The sequence below is a fragment of the Petaurus breviceps genome, unplaced genomic scaffold, assembly GCF_028583685.1.
Source record: "Petaurus breviceps papuanus isolate PSGF00001 unplaced genomic scaffold, PetGlider_PUasm1.0 184, whole genome shotgun sequence".
NCBI classification, from domain to species: Eukaryota; Metazoa; Chordata; class Mammalia; order Diprotodontia; family Petauridae; genus Petaurus; species Petaurus breviceps.
In genome coordinates, this window is record NW_027185793.1 from 15550389 (window position 1) to 15567656 (window position 17268).

The window sequence follows — 17268 nt, forward strand, 5'->3', positions numbered from 1 at the left end:
TGAGCTCTTTTTCAAACCTAGACCTGCCCCATTTTCTCTATTCTCCTGTAGAGGCCATTCATAGCACAAAGCATTGCTGTGATCACCAAAACTCCAGCAAGCTTATACAGCCTCGAGTTCATGTTTCCAAGGCTCTTGGAATAGGGAGGAAGAACCCAGGTAGGGGGTTGGATTTTGTTACGAAGCATGGAGGCGTGGTACATGGGGGAGTGGATGCTAAGAGAGCTCAAGGTAGGTGTTCATTTTTTAAACTTTCTTTTTGGTTATTGATTTCCTAGACCATAGATAAAGATAAAGTTCTTTTATCTTTCTTGAATTTTTTCTATTTTGAAGAGATTTAAGAGGGCATAAGGATCAGAGAAAACATCAGTCTACTTCTCTATCTTATTGGTCATATGACCCAGAAGTGACATACACTCTTGACATTGTTAGAAATAAAAAAGCACAGGAATTGTGTGTACTAAATGGTTGATATTACTGAGGTTGAAATTAACAATATCTGAAGCTAAGGAAGAAATTACTTTTCTTGCTACATGAAAAAATTATGTTATTATCTCATAGTAGATTGGTTTACTTTCCCTAAATCCACAAGATATGTCTCTTGATAATCATCTTCATACTCAGCTGCACACCATAACTTGTTTACAACTATAATGATGTTTATTCCCTAAGTTTATTTTGTGTTGGCCACTTGAAAACATTTTCATTTAAATTATTTCCTGTACTAATGAGCATATGCTTCATATGTGTTTCAAAGGAACAAGTTAATGGAAATATGAGTATGAGGGCTTCAGGAGAATTCTTTCTTTTATTCACAAAAGCCAGGATATCAGGGATACAATCTGCTTTGATATAAGGTAATCAACAAGCTTTTTTGATGGAAGGATCATGCTGAAATGAAAGGGCAAGGAACTTTCTTGTTTGAAATGTAACATTAAGGGCAACTCTTGACAAGACAGTGATTCTTATACTACTGTTACCAGATTTTATCTGGGATAAAAACAGATTGATAGTGAAGAATGATCGTGAAAGGTAGAAAGAAACCTGTTTTTATAACACAGAAGTTATCTTCAAAGAGAATGAAGAGTTTTTGATTCCAGAATCAAAGAATATTAGGAAATTGCATCAAGCATAGGCAACAGGAGAAAAAATATCAAATAATAGGATGGAATGAAGTATACAATGAATAATCATAGTAGCTGTAAATGTGAATGAGATTAATTCTCACATAAAATGAAAGAGGATTTCAGAATTTATTAGAAATAAGAATCAAACTATTGCTTATAAGAGACACACTGGAAAAATAAAGATTCATAAAGCATTCGAATAGCAGTTGGGAGAAAAGTCTGTTATACTTAACTTTAACTAAAAAAATAGGTGGCAGTCATTCTCAGACAAGGAAACAGAAAAGCGAAACTTAATGAAAGAGATAAATAGGGAGATCATATAATGCTGAAAAGTACCATGGACAACTAATGTTTAAGTTTGACATATATGCAACAAATAGCACAAGAGCTAAATTCTTAATAAATAATAAATGATTTATGACAGGAATGACTCTTGATTCAGAAAAATCAAGTGATTCAAGTATCATTTAATGACACAGGTCAGTAAAAGTCAGTAAAAAGAAAAAGAAAAAAAAGAAAGTAAAGTTGACTTTTTAATAGTATTTCATTTTATTTTTTTTCCCCAGTTACATGGCATTAAAAATTTCACATTCATTTCTATAAGACTTTGAGTTCCAAATTCTTCTCCCTCTCTCCCTGCTTCTGTCCCCTTCCCTCTTCTCTTCTAAAAATGGAAGGTAGTATGATATAGTTTATACATATGCTACCATGTAAAAATATAGTCACAGTTGTGAAAGAAGAAACAGATCAAAAAGAGGAAAAAAAGCACAAGCTAGAATAAAATAAGTGAAAAAAAAATATCCTTCAATCTACATTCAGAGTCTATCAGTTTTTTATCTGGATATGGACAGCATTTTTCTTCAAGTCCTTTGTATTTGTCTAGGATAATTGTATTGCTGAGAAGAGCTAAGTCATTCATAGTTGACCATCACACAATGTTGCTGATACTGTGTACAATGTTTTCCCGGATCTGCTCATTTCACTCTGCATCAATTTGTACAATTCTTTCCCAGTTTTTCTGAAATCTGCCTGTTCATCATTTCTTATTGCACAATAGTATTCCATTACATTCATATACCATAGCTTGTTCAACCATTTTCCAATAGATGGGCATCCCCTCAGTTTCCAGTATTTTGTCACTATGAAAAAGGCTGCTATAAATATATTTATGTAGGTCTTTATCTCTTTTTTATTATCTCCATGGGATATGGACCTGGTAGTGGTGTTACTGGATCAAAGGTTCTGCATAATTTGGTTGCTCTTTGAGCATAGTTCCAAATTGTTCTCCAGAAAGGTTAGATTTATTCACAATTCCATCAACAGTATATTAGTGTCCCAATTTTCCCACATCCTCTCCAGCATTTATCATTTTCCTTTTTTATTATATTAGCCAATCTGATATTAAAGTGTGAAGTGGTACCTCAGGGTTATTTTGATTTACATTTCTCTACTCAAGTGATTTAGAATACCTCTTCATATACCTACAGATAGCTTTGATTTCTTCATTTAAAAACAGCCTGCTCATATCTTTTGACCATTTGTCAGGTGAAGAATAACTTGTATTCTTATAAATTTGACTCAGTTCTCTATATATTTTAGAAATGAGGCCTTTATAAGAGACATTTGCTAGAAAAATTGTTTCCCAGCTTTCTGCTTTCCTCCTAATCTTAGTTGCATTGGTTTTGTTTGTTCAAGAACTTTTTAATTTAATATAATCAAAATTGCCTATATTGCATTTTGTAATGCTCTATATCTCTTGCTTGTTCATGAATTCTTCCCCTCCCCATAGATTTAACAGGTAGGCTATTTCTTTTTTATTAATTTTTTAAATTAATTTGTTTGTTTCCTTTTAGTTTATAGGATTCAATTCCACAATTCCTTGAGTTTCACATTTTGTCCCCCTCCCTCCCCTCCTCCCCCCACACAGTGGCAGACAGTCAAGTATAGGATCTGTAAATACTTCCACATTATACATTAGTCAGGTTATAAAGACAGATTGTATCAGATGGAATGAAATATGGTAAAGAAGACATAAAACCAAACAAGAGAAGGAAAAAGATCAGGTATTTTGCTTCCACCTGAATATAAACTCAGTTCTTTCTAGTTCTTTCTCTGGATGCACATATTTCTCTCCATCATGAGTCTTTTGGGATTGACTTATATCACTACATTGCTGAGAAGAGTCCAGTCTATCAAAGTTGGTCATCACACATATGTTGTGTCTGTAATTGTGTACAAATTTCTCCTGGCTCTACTCTTCTTACTCAGCATCAGTATGTATAAGTCTCTCCAGGTAAATATGAAGACCGTCTGCTCCTCGTTTCTTATAGCACAATAGTATTCCTTAACATGCATATACCACAACTTGTTCAGCCATTCCCCAATTGATGGGCACCCCCTTAATTTCCAATTCTTTGCCACCACAAAAAGAGCTGCTATAAACATTTTTGTATATATGGATCTTCCTCCCACTTCTATGATCTCTTTGGGATATAACCCTAGGAGTGGTATTGCTGGGTCAAAGGATATGAAAGTATTTATAGCCCTTTGGGCATAATTACATATTGCTCTCCAGAAAGGCTGAATCACTTCACAACTCCACCAGCAATGAATTAGTGTTCCAATTTGCCCACATCCTCTCCAGCATTTGTCATTTTCCTGTTTTGTCATCTTAGCCAATCTGACTGGTGAGATGCGGTACCTCAGAGTTGTTTTGATTTGCATTTCTCTAATCAATAGTGATTTAGAGCATTTCTTCATGTGCTTATAGATATCTTTAATTTCTTTCTCTTAAAATTGCCTGTTCATGTCCTTTGACCATTTGTCAATTGGGGAATGACTTGTATTCTTATAAATTTGATTCAGTTCTCTGTATATTTTAGAAATGAATCCTCTGTCAGAGACATAGGTTGTAAAGATTCTTTCCCAATTGCCCACCTCCCTCTTAATCTTGGTTACATTGGCTTTGTTTGTACAGAAGCTCTTCAATTTCATGTAGTCAAAATTATCCATTTTACATTTTATAATGTTCTGTAATTCTCGTTTAGTCATAAAGTCTTTCCCTCTCCACAAGTCTGACAGGTAAACTATTCCTTGTTTTACGAGACTGCTTACAATATCAACCTTTATACCTAGATCATGCACCCATTTAGACTTGATTTTGGTATATGGTGTTAGATAATAGTCTATGCCCAGTTTCTGCCATACTATATTCCAGTTTTCCCAGCAGTTTTTGTCAAATAGTGAGTTCTTATCCCAAAAACCAGGTCTTGAGGTTTATCAAACAATAGATTACTATAGTCGTTGATTTCTGAATCTCATGTGCCTAATCTATTCCATTGATCCACTCCTCTATTCCTCAGCCAGTACCAAGTAGTTTTGATGAATGCTGCTTTATAATACAGATTGAAATCTGGTATACCTAGTCCGCCTTCCCTAGCATTTCTTTTCATTAATTCCCTTGATATTCTGAACCATTTATTCTTTCAAATGAATTTTGTTACTATTTTTTTCTAGCTCTATAAAGTACTTTTGGTAAGTTAATTGGTATGGCACTAAATGTATAACTTAATTTAGGTAAAATTGTCATTTTTATTTTGTTAGCTCGACCCAGCCATGAGCAATTGGTATTTTTCCAATTAGTTAGATCCGACTTTATTTGTGTGAAAAGTGTTTTGTAGGTTCTTCATATAGGTCCTGGGTTTGTTTTGGCAGGTAGATTCCCAAATATTTTATAATGTCTACAGTAACTTTGAATGGGATTTCTCTTTCTATCTCTTGCTGTTGAATTTCATTGGAAATCTATAGGAATGCCGAGGATTTTTGTGGGTTTATTTTATACCCTACAACTTTGCCAAATTTATTTATTGCCTCAAGTAATTTTTTACTTGATTCTCTAGGATTTTCTAAGTATATCATCATATCATCTGCAAAGAGTGATAGCTTGGTCTCTTCTTTGCCTAATTTGATTCCTTTGATTTCTTTTTCTTCTCTAATTGCTACTGCTAACATTTCTAGAACCAGATTGAATAAGAGGGGTGATAGTGGACACCCTTGTTTCACCCCTCATCTTGTGGGAAATGCTTCTAGCTTCTCCCCATACATGTAATAGTTGCTGATGGCTTTAAGTAGATGCTACCTATTATTTTAAGGAAGGCTCCATTTATTCCTATACTTTCTAATGTTTTTAATAGGAATAGATGTTGTATTTTGTCAAAAGCCTTTTCTGCATCTATTGAGATGATCATGTGGTTTCTGCTAGTTTTATTGTTGATATGATCAATTATAATGATGGTTTTCCTGATATTAAACCATCCTTGCATTCCTGGAATAAATCCTACCTGATCAAAATGTATTATTCTTGAGATAAGTTGCTGTAGTCTTTTTGCTAGAATTTTATTTAGAATTTTTGCATCTATATTCATGAGGGAGATTGGTCTATAATTTTCTTTCTCTGTTTTATCTCTTCCTGATTTAGATATCAGTACCATATTTGTGTCATAAAAAGAATTTGGTAGGACTCCTTCTTCACTAATTTTCCCAAATAGTTTGTAGAGTATTGGAATCAATTGTTCTTTAAATGTTTGATAGAATTCACTAGTAAATCCATCTGGCCCTGGAGATTTTTTCCTAGGGAGTTGACTGATGACTTGCTCAATTTCTTTTTGAGATGGGGTTAAAGTAATTTACTTCCTCTTCAGTTAACCTGGGCAACTTGTATTTTTGTAAATATTCATCCATTTCCCTAAGATTGTCAAATTTATGTGCATACAATTGGAAAAAAATAATTCCTAATTATTGCTTTGATTTCCTCCTCATTGGAGGTAGATTTACCCTTTTCATTTTTGATACTCATAATTTTGTATTCTTCTTTCTTTTTTTATCATATTGACTGAGTCTATCAATTTTTTTGGTTTTTTCATACTACCAGCTCTTAGTTTTATTTATTAATTCAACAGTTTTCTTAATTTCAATTTATTAATGTCTCCTTTGGTTTTCAATATTTCTAATGTAGTATTAATTGGGGATTTTGAATTTGTTCTTTTTCTAGCTTTTTCAATTACATGCCCAATTCCTTGACCTCCCTTTTCTCTACTTTAATCATGTATGCACTCAGGGATATAAAACTTCTCCTAAGAACTGCCTTTAATGCATCCCACAAATTTTGGTATGTTGTCTCATTATCATTCTCTTGAATGAAATTACTGATTGTTTGTATAATTTCTTGTTTGACCCACTCATTCTTTAGGATTAAATTGTTTAATTTCCAATTAGTTTTTAGTCTGTCTTTCCATGGCCCTTTATTGCATATAATTTTTATTGCATCATGATCTGAGAAGGATGCATTTAATATTTCTGCCTTACTGCATAGAATTGTGAGCTTTTTATGCCCTAGAACGTGGTCAATTTTTTAGTATGTGCCATGAACCGCTGAGAAGAACGTATATTCCTTTTTATACCCATTTGGTTTTCTCCAGAGATGTATCATACCTATCCTCTCTAAAATCCTGTTCACCTCCTTAACTTCTTTCTTGTTTATTTTGAAGTTGGATTTATCAAGTTCAGAGAGGGGGAGATTAAGGTCTCCCAGTAGTATAGTTTTGCTATCTATGTCTTCCTCTAATTCCTTTACCTTCTCCTCTAGGAATTTGGATGCTATACCACTTGGTGCATATATATTAAGTAGTTATATTGCTTCATTCTCGATGGTGCCTTTTAACAGGCTATAGTTTCCTGCCTTATCTCTTTTAGTTAGGTCAATTTTTGCTTTTGCTTTATCTGAGATAAGGATTGCTACTCCTGCTTTTTTTCACTTTAGCTGAGGCATGATATATTTTACTCCAGCCTTTTACCTTTACCCTGTGTGTATCCCTCTGTTTCAGATGTGTTTCTTGTAAACAGCATATTGTAGGATTATGATTTCTAATCCATTCTGCTATCAGTCTCCGTTTTATGGGAGAGTTCATTCCATTCACATTTACAGTTATGATTATTATTTGTTTCTTTCCCTCCATCCTATTCCTGCCCCTGTTAATGTACATAGTTTTCCTCCTTCTCCCTTCCTCCCCTTAATAGTTTTCCTTTTGACCACCATCTCCCTCAGTATTCCCTTATCAGACCCCCTCCCTTTACCTCCCCTTTCCCCTTACTTCTTCCCTCCCTACTAACCCCACCCCCTTTCATAGCCCTTTTCCCCTCCTACTGCCTGTAGGATATTTTTATGCTTAATGAAGTATGTTATTAGGTAGGCTATTTCTTGCTCTTCTAAATTCCTTATGATGTCACCCTTTATGTCTAAATCATACCAAGGGTTTGTCATATCCAAATTTTCTAATATTCTATTTACTTCCTTAGTTTATTTTTATTTTTGGTAGGTTTATTGAGTTCTGAGGGGACAGTTGGGGTTCCTTACTAGTATAGTTTTGCTATTTCTTTCTGTAAATCACTTAACTTTTCCATTAAGAATTTGAATGCTATACCATTTAGTACATATATGTTTAGTATTGATATTGCTTCATTTTCTATGGTACCTTTTAGCAAGATGTATTTTCCTTCCTCTTTTAATTAGATCTATTTTTGCTTTTACTTTGTCTGAGATCAGGATTGCTACCCCTGCTTTTTTTTCTTTGCTTTAGGTAAAGCATAATATGTTCTGCTCTGGTCCCTTAACTTTACTCTGTGTGTGTGTTTCTCTCTGCTCCAAATGTGTTTCTTGTAAATAACATATTGTAGGATTCTGTTTTTGATCCACTTTGCTATCTGCTTCTGTTTTATGGAAGAGTTCATCCCATTCATATTCACAGTTGTAACTACCACCTGTGTATTTCCCTCCGCCTTATTCTTCCTCCTGGCTCTCCTGTCTCTCCTGTCTCTCCTTTCACCCTTTCCCACTTCACCAGTGTTTTGCTTCTGTCTGCCACCTCCCCTGATGTGCCCTTCATTCTCTCAATCCCCACATCCTACTTCCCTGTCAGGTAAAAAAGATTTCTATGTTCAACTGATTGTGTATATGATTCCCTCTTTGAGCCAATACTGCTGAGAGTAAGTTTCAAGAGATGCTTGTCTCCCATCTTCCCCTCCACTGTAATAAGTCTTTGGCTCCTCTTCATGTGAAATAATTTAGCCCATTCTACTTCTCCCTTTCTTTTGTACCCATTGCCCTCCTCTTTCTTATCCCTTGATTTTTTATGTCATTCCTTCATATTTACTTTATACCCATTCCCTCTGTCTACATATATTCCTCCTAGCTGTACCATTAGTGATACAATTTTAAAGAATTACATGTATCATCTTCCTGTTTAGAGATGTAAATAGTTTAATTCTATTGAGTCCCTTATGTTTTCTTTTCCCTTTTTACCTGTTTATGATTCTCTTGGGTCTTGATATTAAGGCCAAATTTTTGGTTTAGTTCTGGTCTTCTTCTTATGAAAGCTTGAAATTCTTCTATTTCACTGAATGACCATTTTCCCCCTTGATGTATTATGCATAATTTTTCTGGGTAAGTAAGTGATTCTTGGTTGTAGTCCTAGCTCCTTTACCTCCTAGAATATCATGTTACATGACCTCTGATCCTTTAATGTAACAGCTGCCAAATCCTGTCTAATCTGGAATGTGACTCCCTGATATTTGACTTATATCTTTCTGGCCCCTTGTAGTCATTTTTCCTTGACCTGATAGTTCTGAATTTTAGCTATACTGTTCCATGAGGTTTTTATTTTGGAATCTCCTTTGGATTCTTTCAACACCTATTTTGCCCTCTAGTTCCAGGACATCAGGGAAGTTATCCTTGATAATTTCTTGAAAAGGCTGTTCAGGTTCTTCTTTTGATTATGATTTTCAGGCAGTCCAATGATCCTGATATTATCTCTGCTGGATCTATTTACTGTGTCAGTTGTTTTCCCATGAGATCTTTTACATTTTCTTCCATTTTTTTCACTTTTGAATTTATTTGATTGATTCTTGGATGTCTCATAGAGTCATTAGTTTCCACTTGCTCAATTCTCACTTTTAAGATGTTGTTGGCCTCAACTAGCCTTTGTACTTTGTTTTTCATTTGTCCCATTGCACTCTTAAAGGAGTTTTTTTTGTTCAGTGGATTTTTGTATCTCCTTTTCCACTTGACCACCTCCACTTTTTAATCAGTTTTTCAAGCTATTGACTCTTTTTCATAATTGTCTCATATCACTCATTTCTTTTCCCATTCTTTCTTCTACTCTTATAGGTTTTAAAGGCTGGGTTTTGTTGGGGAATTTTTTTAGCTCTTCCATGACCACTCTTCTGGGCTCATGACCACTTTCCACTTTCCTCTGGGGTTTTTGCCATAGGTGTTTTGACATTTTTGTCCTCTTCTGATCTTGTGTCTTTGTCTTCCCTGTCACCAAAATAACTTTCTACAGTCAGATTCTTTTGGTTGTTGTTTGATCATATTTTTTGGGGGGGGACGGATTCCTTTCTTTCAGATTTGAGCTCTTCTTCTGGAGTGGAAGGGACACTGTTTCAGGTTTCTTGTGCCAGTGACTGCAAGTCCTAGCTATTTACCTAATCCTGTGCTGATGTTGCCCTGAGGCCCTCAGGGGACCCTGGTGCTGTGCTGAGGGCTAGGGTGGCAGACTGGCTGGCACTACTGGAGGCTGTAGAGGGCTGGCAGCTTACCTGGTGCTGAGTTTGTATCCTGGTGGTGTCTGGCATGTGCTAAAGCCTAGTGGAGTGTTTCTGAGTTTCCCCAGGGCTCCACCTAAACATCTGGCCACTGGAGGATGCCTGTTTACCTGGGGTTACTCTGAAACACATGAATGTCCACAGCTGGAGGATACCCACTCACCTGGAGCTATACCAGAAATGGCAGTTGAAAATCAAAACCAATATAATGAACTGACATATTCTTGCTGCAAAAAATAAGATTCAGAAAATTATCAAAATTTTATCCTTAGAAAATAACCAAAAGACTCAAATGGAACTGACATATAAATGAATGGCCATGTGTAAGGTTTGTGGAACTTAAAGATCTTCCATGCCCATTGGACTTGATGACGTAGCAGGAAGGGGTGGGGCAAGAGGAAGCAGAAGCCAAGCTAGAGTTCCTGCAGTACTGGCAGTGGCGGCGACAACAGCAGCAGCAGAGGCAGCGGCAGTGGTAGCAGTAGTGCTGAGGTGGAGGTGGAGGTATGAACCCCTTTTTGAGCCAGCCAGAATTTCTGCTAAGGACTCCTGCTGAGGACTGCCAGGGGCCAGAACTGCTAGGAGCACACTTCCTAGACACTGAGTAGTTGCTGTGAGTGGGGAGAGGAAGACCTTTGCCTGAGGTAGCCTGTTCTGTTTTAAAGGCTTGAGAATGTGGGTGCTTTCTACTTTATCTACCTGTGCCAATTTCATAACTACTCTGATGGCTTTGACTTTCTGGTTTTGGGACTCAGTCATTTGGTATTTTAATAAATGTTCTACTTTATCCCCCATATAGAGAGCCTGATATGTCTTGTGATTAATAACCACATCAGCATATTTATAATTGCCGTAGGTGTTGTGAATATTGCATTGCTGATACATTTGGCGACAAGGATGGGATCACAAAATGTCAGGCCTCTATTTGGAAGCAGTGGGGCTTTAGAGGGAGAAATTCTATTCTAGGATGGGAGGATTTGCCTTATTCCTCTCTAGCCAGAGAATGGGCCAAAAGCACAGGGCCCTGGGAAAACTGGGAACCAAGGCTAAAAGAGGGAGAACCTGGAGATTTGGAAAGATGTTTGCAAGGAATACCCATAGAACCAGGCAAAGAACTGACAGGAGAGTGCAGGAGAGGCTGGGTCCTGCTAACAAGTTATCACCTTATGTGTAAAAGTAGGGATAAGCTGCTGGAGGAAAGAGCTCGGATGGCTAGGGAGTCAGCTGGTTTGCCTGAGGATTCTTCTGTGTCACAGAATTCAGAAGAGCAAACTAGAGGGACTCATGTAGTCCAGGAACAAGCTACTGTTCATGTAGCTAAAAGGAAGCAAAAAACTAGCAGAAGGAATGTGCATGCAGCTTTTGTACAGGCTGGGTAGAGTTGCCCTGACAGCTTCCAGGAGAATGTGTGTGAGGAGAATGGAGCAAGGTTAGATGAGGAGTCTTCTAATGTAGAAGCTCTCCCCATATGAAGAAGACAGGAGAACCACCTGGGCCAAACAGAGTCCAGGGAGATAATTGAGGGTTTCACTTAACAGGAGATCACTGATATATTGAGTAGATTTACCCAAAGAATGGGGGAGTCTTTAGTGTCTTGGATAGTAAGAATCACTGATGAAGGTGCTGGAGGAATAACACTGGGCAGTGTGGATTGCTTAAAATCACAAGTATCAGTTAGAATCCTTTTGTACAGGGATCACCATATGTGAGGAGGCATCAACAGAACTAATCTGTTAGCTTTAGCTGCAGAGGGATACAGAAAGCAATATCCTACTGACTCTGTGTGGGCCTGGTGGAAACAGACCCTAATACTCACTTAGAGATTGTATGAGAAAGCTAAAGGAGGAGGTAATGAAAACTGCTATCATGATTGGAGATGCAAATGCATATTATGATACCCCCATAGGAGTTCCTCATAGAAATATCATAGTGAAGACAGCTCCTCCTGCTTATAAGCACCTAATTCTGACTCTATTAAGAAGAAATAGGAGAAATAGGGCACCCTCTTTCAGAGGTGCTGGATAAGATTTCACAATTAAGTGACCTAGGGAAATGGGGACAAGATAAATTGTCTTGAGAGAAAAGAGTAAACAGCCAGAGGATTCAGAGACAAAACTGTTTACTGCTCTATTGAGAGCAGGAGTGGACTTTAGAAGAATAGATGGTATTCCAACTGAAGAGCTGCATAAGATGTACCCAAAAAAGGTACTTAACATTAGTATGAATAAGGAAGAAGGAACCACCCCTGCAGGTACTCCTCAGTCTGAATCTTTGTATCCAAGTTTGCCCAACCTTCAGGAAGAATAGGAAATAGGCCAAGCCCCAGAGCAGATTAAATAAATACACAGAGGAGATTGCAGACCCCCTATTGGTTTAACAATATATTGGAAGAATGGATCAAGTACTGTGACTAGGGCACTGCTCGATACTGGGGCTGAGGCCACACTTATCTATGGAAACCCTGATAAGTTAAAACATGGAACTCCTATTACCATCACAGGTCTAGGAGGCACTGAAATATCAGCCAGACAAGTTAAAATGACAATGAAAATTGGGCAGTTACCTAAGAAAGAATATACTGTGGTTGTTGTACCCATTCCTGAATACATCATTGGAATAGATGTATTGAGAGGCATGACTCTGAATTTACCTGAAGGGAGATACCAATTCACTGTAAGGAAGATAGGAATTAATACAGTTTTAGTGGGAAAAATAAAAATGGACCGAATCACTTTACCTGAACCTTCCAAAGTAATTACTTTAAAACAGTATCGTGTGCCAGGTGGGCAAGATGAAATTACCACTACTATAAAGGAATATGTTGAAGCAGGAGTGTTAGTCCCTACAACCACAAGATGGAATAATCCTGTCTGGCCAGTAAGAAAATCAGATGGGACATGGAGAATGACTGTGGATTATAGACAGTTGAATAAGGTGACTCCTTCTTTGTATACTGCTGTTCCAGATACCATCACCTTAATAGAAAGGATACAGAAATATGATGGGATTTGGTATGCAGTTATTGACTTGGCAAATGCCTTCTTCGCCATCCCAATAGACCCTAAACAATGGGACCAATTCGCTTTCACTTGGCAGGGTAGACAATATACTTTCACCCGCTTGCCACAAGGGTACATACATAGTCCTACTATTTGTCAAAGGATTGTGGCTGAACAGTTGGATGAATTAAAGCTCCTGGTGTACAGCTTACCCACTACATTGATGATATCATGATACAGGGAAAAGATTCAAAAGAAGTGGAGAAGAGTTTGACCCTTCTAATTGAGCATATGAAAAGTAAATGGTGGGAAATTAACCCTGCAAATGTTCAAGGACCAGCTCAAAATGTAAAATTTGGGGTTATACAATGGAACAAGGGGCTACGAGAGATTCTTCCTCAAGTCCGACAAATGATCCAGGATTTTCCTACCCCTACAAATAAGAAGGAGGCCCAAAAGTTCATAGGATTGTTTAGATACTGGAGGCACCACATTCCACATTTGGGACAGATTTTAAAACCTTTACATAGAGTCACACGGAAGAAATATAAATTCGATTGGGCACTTGAGCAGAGTAAAGCTTTTGAAGAAGCCAAGGCTGCCATACAATTGGCCCTAGATTTGTGGCCCATGCAAAATGGTCCAGTGGAATTGCAAGTGACTGTACAAGATGATTATGCAAACTGGAGCTTATGGCAAAAACAACAAAGCTGAAATGTACCTTGGGATTTTGTTGTAGGAAACTCCCTTCATCTGGAGTCCAGTATACACCTTTTGAAAAGAAGTTGTTAGCTTCATATTGGGCTTTGGTGGAGACTGAACAACTGACTGTGGACCATGAAGTGATATTAAGACCTAGAATCCCAATTATGACCTGGGTAATGGAAGTAATTTTTATTGCAGTTTGTTCTGACAAGGAAACATTTAATAATTCTGATTTTTTGCATTTAACTGTAAAGTTTTAATGTCCTGATATAAGGTCAATTTTTCATGGTAGCAGGAACCAGTGAGAAAAAATTATATTCCTTTCTATTCCCATCCAATTGTCTCCAGAATTCTATCATATATCATTAGAATTTCTTATCCTCCCCTAGTTTTTATAAGTGATAGTCCAAGTTTAAGGTGCCCCCTAGTTTCTCACTATAGAGTGTCACAGATTTCAGCAAGCAGGAACTCTGAGAGTCATCTGTGAAAAAACTTCACAGCAAGATTGTCTAAAAAGGTCTCATTTTTTTAAGTATATGAAGAGGGGAGTAATTTTTATAAGAATACAAGTTATTCCCCAATTGATAAATCATCAAAGGACATGAACAGGCAGTTTTCAAGTGAGGAAATCAAAGCTATCTATAGTCATGAAAAAAGTTCTAAATCACTTTTGATTAGAGAAATGCAATTAAAACAAGTCTGAGGTATTACTTCACACCAATCATATTGGCTAATATGATAAGAAAAGGAAAATGACAATGTTTGAAGAGGTTAGAACAATTGGGACACTAATAAACTGTTGGTGGAGATTTGAACTGATCCAGTCATTCTAGATATTGTAACTATTCTATGCCCAAAGGACTATAAAACTGTGCATATTCTTTGACCCAACAATACTATTTATTGGTCTATATTCCAAAGAAATGAAAAAAAGGAAAAAAGACCTATATGTACAAAAATATTTATAGCATCTCTTTTTGTAGTGGCAAAGAATCAGAAATTGAGGGGATACTCATCAATTGAGGAATGGGAGATCAAGTTGTGGTACATGAATATAATGAAATAGTATTGTGCTATAAGAAATGAGTAAGATACTTTCAGAAAAATTTGAAAGTCTTACATGAACTGATGCAAAGTGAACTGAGCAGAACCAGGAGAACATTGTACACAGTAACAGTAATATTTTATACTGATCAACTATTAACAGCTATTCTCAGCAATACAATGATCTGATACAATTTTTTTGCATGAAAGTATGGGTAGTGGATAATAGCTCATTTAATTTTTCTATTTATTTAAAATTTCATTTTTCTCCAATTACAATGTAAAACAATTTTGAGCAATAGGTGTTTTTAATTGTGAGCTCCAATTGTCTTCCTCTGTCCCTCTCCCCCCCTTCATTGATAAGGCAAGCAATTTTATATGTGTTATACATGTGCAGTAATGCAAAAAATATTTTTATATTAATCATTGTGACTGTAAAAAATGTTGTGAAAGAATACACAGACCAAATAAAATTGTTGTGAAAGAAAACACAAACCAAACAAAAACAAGACAAAACAAATAATGAAGTGAGGGAAAAAGTATGTTTCAATCTGTATTCATACACCAGCAATTATTTTTCTATAGATGGACACATGTTTTTCTGGCATGGCCACCATGATGAACAGTGCTGTAAAGTAGATATAATTTTCTCAATCAGATCTAATCTAGTCAGCAAGATTGCATGACTCCCAAAAGGAGTAAAAAATAGGCTTGTATCAATGTGACTGCCTGTAAAGTCAATGGCTAACAATTCTCCTGAAGACTACTTCTGTAAATAACTTTAAGGATCTAATCACATAGTATAGTGAACTCTCTATTTATTCAGCAGTAAACTAAAGCAAAACATTCAAGAAACTAAAGCAGAGCATTCACAACAATATAGCTTAACAACTTATTGCTAAGGTGGCCACATAGTCTTAAACAAAACATATCATTCAGTAAGTCACAATGTCCTCAATCAATATAAAGTGCCCAAGTGGAGTCTTCTTTGACTCTAAGCTGGCTTCCAATCATTCTTAAGGGGTAATCATCCTTAAAATGTAGCAGAAAGTACAAACACCACCCAATCCTAGGTCACAGTAAATCACAATCTCATTAGTCATTGCAGACTACCCAAGTAAAACTCTCTTTCATCTTAACTCAAGACTGACTTCCAAACTCCATGACTCCTCTTCCATGCTCCAAGCTCTTGCTTGGATTCACACACAGGCAGCTCTGTGCTCCAGTTCTGTATCTCAGCCCACAGGGCCTATTCCACTCCAAGCCCTTCATAGTTTATGTTTCTAGGAAGACAAAGCTTAACAGAGCTACGATATTTGCACACATTAAGCTCAACATAGCCACAACAATATTTCCATACATTGCTGGCACTATCATCTCAATTCACTTTCTGTCTGACAAAGTAACATAAACTAACAGACAAAGTTTCTAAGAAATCAAATACAAATCAACAGTAAAGTCACAGGACTTCTGTAAACAGCAGTAAGGTCCTCTTTCAGGGCTTCTGTACCAGCAGTAAAGTCGTCTTACAATAGACAGAATGCTTCGTTCTGACAAAGTAACATCAACACAGACAAAACAGACAGAAAGAGGGCTGGACATCACAAACATTCTCCCTCTCAGTTCTTCTTGGTCCCAGCTTGTGCTCAAGCTTTCCTCTACTCTGCTCCATCCTGTTCTACCCTTCCTATTCCATCTTTCATCAAGTTCCTCCCCCCATGGGTTCCATGTGATGACATTAGGCCTACTAAGGGCAACACAGTGTACACTGTTTCCAACAAAGACTTGATACAATCAAAGGCAAGGCTCAAAGGCACTTGAATAACTGAAACAAGCACCAAAGTATTACTTTGCTTATCTTTACACTGCCACTGGCAAGAAAGTGCCATGCCAACATCATCAGTGTGTATGCTTGCACCATGATGAACCCTGATGAAATTTAAAAAAAAATGTTCTATGAAGACCATCAACATCAATGTACTAAAAGAGGACAAGCTTATATTTCTCAGTCCTTGAAAGGAATGGAGTCAGAAACAGGAACAGCAATAGACTTGTGCATCTCATGATCTTCTCATTGTCTTCCACTTACCTAACCTCAATAAAACATTATGGATGTACCCTCGTAGCAGGCACTGGCATTTATTGGAATGTGTCATTGTCAGAAGAGACAGACGGATATGAGAGTGACACTGTGTCACATTTAGCCAAAATGGCAACTCCAAGGAGAGATGTGTGTCAGGAGACTCAAAGTGAACAGGCTAGAGTATTTCTCCATGTGAGAGATGAGGTGAGGGAGGGGGAAAATTTAGAACTAAAAATCTTATAAAAGAGAATGTTGAAAACTAAAAATTAATTAACCAATTAATTTTTTAAAAACAGACTACTATCAATCAATGCAGAAGTAGGGGCGGCTAGGTAGTGCAGTGAATAGAGCACCAGCCCTGGAGTCAGGAGGACCTGAGTTCAAATCCGGCCTCAGACACTTAACACAAAAACTAGCTGTGTGACCTTGGGCAAGTCACTTAACCCCAATTGCCCTCCAAAAAGCAAAAAAATTAAAAAATCAATGCAGAAGTCATTGATTCAGGTTCTCATCAGTTTCTCTCTAGCTAAACCTCCATGAAGAAGAGGTACTTAATGCCATCAAGTTCCTCTTGAGTGGCAAAATGCCTGACACCAATTCTGTCCCAGCAGAGATCTACAAGGCAGGGGGTTTATTGATCATATAGAAGGTT

General features: G+C 36.9%; 1 protein-coding gene across 1 annotated transcript in view; it reads left to right on the forward strand.

Moving 5' to 3' along the window:
- Positions 1-203: 203 nt before the first annotated feature.
- PHAX (phosphorylated adaptor for RNA export) overlaps positions 204-17268 on the forward strand; it is a 502400-nt gene continuing 485335 nt past the window's right edge. Inside the window, exon 1 of the mRNA XM_069088168.1 lies at positions 204-207. The gene's annotated coding sequence lies outside the window, so the exon portion shown is untranslated. The remainder of the gene's footprint in view (positions 208-17268) is intronic.